The sequence below is a fragment of the Podarcis cretensis genome (genome assembly GCF_951804945.1).
Source record: "Podarcis cretensis genome assembly, chromosome: 9".
In the NCBI taxonomy this organism is placed as follows: Eukaryota; Metazoa; Chordata; class Lepidosauria; order Squamata; family Lacertidae; genus Podarcis; species Podarcis cretensis.
Window position 1 is genome coordinate 52,863,659 of NC_137178.1, and position 2,700 is coordinate 52,866,358.

At 40.1% G+C, this 2,700-nt stretch overlaps 1 long non-coding RNA gene across 1 annotated transcript in view; it reads left to right on the top strand.

The window, feature by feature from the left end:
• Positions 1 to 62: 62 nt before the first annotated feature.
• Positions 63 to 2,700, top strand: part of LOC307223768 — a 106,335-nt gene continuing 103,697 nt past the window's right edge. The window contains exons 1-2 of the long non-coding RNA XR_013842258.1: positions 63 to 191; positions 439 to 519. This is a non-coding gene — a long non-coding RNA (uncharacterized lncRNA). The remainder of the gene's footprint in view (positions 192 to 438; positions 520 to 2,700) is intronic.

A 2,700-nucleotide genomic window follows, 5' to 3' on the forward strand; every position in this document is an offset into this window, starting at 1 on the left:
TTTCGCTACGCCCCCTGGAGGCCGCGCGCTACCCCTGCATGATTCTGAGGTAAATTCTGAGGTAGATTCGAAAAGTTGGAATAACCGTCATATTAGATGTTCGTTAAACGGATTTTGTCACCTGGGGAGTTGCAGAGCAAAGCACCTGAGCACCCAGGGGGGAAGGACACACAGTATTATGAGTTTCTACGGTAGGTTAATTGTGCCAGATTCATTTGTCCGAAAAGGTGGTTCTTATTCTTGTTTTATTTTGCCTTTTAAGATCCAAGTCTTCTCATGGCTGGTGGCACTGTGCAAAATAAGAAATCGCAGATTGAAACATTAATGCAATAAGTATAGAAGAATCCGTAGAACAGAATCAGATTGAAATTCTGCCAGCCATTAAACCAGTATGTAATAATAATAATAATAATAATAATGGCTTTTTTTTTTTTTTAGTCAGAACTCGATGGGACTCAGATCTGGCACCTCTCAGGTGGGTGTCATTGCCATTATAAGAGAACGAGGATGAAGTTCATGGTGAGTTCCTGCACCTTTTTTTTCTAGAAAAATAGCAATAATAATAATAATAATAATAATAATAATAATAATAATAATAATAATAATAAAGTTTTATCTGTTTGAAAACTTCAAAAAAAGGAAACCAAAGTTGAGGGGGTGGTGAGAGAGTTCCTAAAATTATAAAGAACTGAAAACTAGGGACACTATTTCTTGGTTGTTTTAAGTTCAGGTCTCTAAAACTACAGGAAATATTGTAATGTAGCCCCACTATTAAGGGTCTCCAAATAGTTCTAGCATTTAGAACACGGTTAGCAAAACCCTTCCTACACCTGTTCCACAGCAGCTGAGAAGTCCAACCAGCTGGGCTCGATCCCAACAATATTATACAACAGCGTATATGTTACTGCTATATTTAAAAGTTTACTCTGCATTGTGATTTTGCTGGTACCTTTGTTTGTTATAATGGTTTTGACTAGCATATAAAATTAGACCTGGCATGATGTCACCATTGTCGTGTGGTAGCAGCAGCAACACTTCTCCTTTCCATTCCAGTAGATTCTTATAGAGAACAAAAAGATTCTGTCTCATTTATTTTAATATAGCAGGATTTGAGTCTTATATGTCAGTGTTTCGTGACTGCAGGCTCAATATCTATTTCATTGGAAAAGGAAGATTTTCTGTGTTCACAGTGAGTCCTTGTAACCCATGGGTGAAAGCAAATTTTATAACTTGCTTTGCTTACAGAAGGTTCCAGGATGAACCCCAAGCCATCTCCAGATAGGGCTGGGAAAGGTCCCTGGTTGAAACCCTGGTGAGCTGCTGCCAGTCAGTGTAGACAATACTGAGCTAGATGGATTGATGGGCTGACTTAATATAAGGCAGTTTCTTATGTTTCTATGTGCACTCCCTACTGCTTAAGCCTCCAGCTGAAGAAATGGTACCTTGACATGGTAGGGCCTGTCTTAGGAAATTTATTAGTTGCTGTGGCAACTGTGCTTTTATTTTTCCCCACACATAGCATAAGGGAGCTGATGGACATAGTTTGGCCCAGATAGCAGCAACTTTTCAGTTGACCACTGCAATTGGCAGGTTGACAGTTGTACAATTCAGTCATTTTAGACTTTGGATTTAAGGCAGGGAGGCCTCTATTGATGATAATGTTTTACTTCACTGACTTCAAAATATAGTAAGCCATTGCTGTTGCCTTTGGGGCCCTGGAACTCCACTGCAGGTTGATACAGATAACCAAGGTACCCTAGGATAGTTTGGTCATCTGTGTGGGCTCTCTTTGTGAGGATTGCCACACTGACAATAGATTTTTTATTATTGGGAAGACCAAACACCTGTCCTTGTAAGGTAACTCACCAGAGTTAATCTCTCCCCCAACATCTACAGCTAGCCTGTATTTAACTTGCCGAATGACCCCACAGTAAGTGCCGTGTGCTGGCAGAAACCTCTGGCACACAACCAAACATGGTTCACATATCTTATGCTACTTGTGTCTCTGTTGGGAAAACGATATGCATCGTGCCCTCTGATAGCTTTATTCTCCAGCTCTTTCCTTTCCTCTGAGAACTCAATTCACAAGTACTTTTTGCAATCTCTTCTCATGTATTTGTTTTCATTGTACTCCCAACCACTACTCTTTCCCCAACAAAAATCATTTTGGTGTCTCCCAGAGAAGGGGCATATTTTCAGGTGGGGGATGTGGCCTGGGGATAGCGCCAGAGTCTAGGTGGGGGCCTGGATTAGGAAGTTTAGAAAGGGTCTGAGGACTGATGTTTTTCCTTCAGGTGAAGATATAGGTTACATCAGAACATTGCAATAACAATGCCTTAGGGAGATAAAGTAGGCTACAGTCTTAACGTTAAGGTATATATACAATTTTCATACTAGCCATCACCTGTCAACAGTCTTGCACTTGACTTCTCTAGACACGAGCTTAAATTTATTTTATCACAGTTTTCTTCCAAAAATGTATGAGGTTGAAGTTATTTTGCCCTATACAGATGCAACAACTGCTAATTTGAGACATCTGCCTCTTTTCACTCTTTAAAAACTTGTGATATTTGCCACCACTGCTTCTACCACCACAAGTCATATTTCTTCAGACATTATAATCCTGAATGTGTCTTCCCACTTCCACTGGATATGAAGGTAACAAACACCTGGGGAGTAAATGCTGCTGCAGAAGATGTA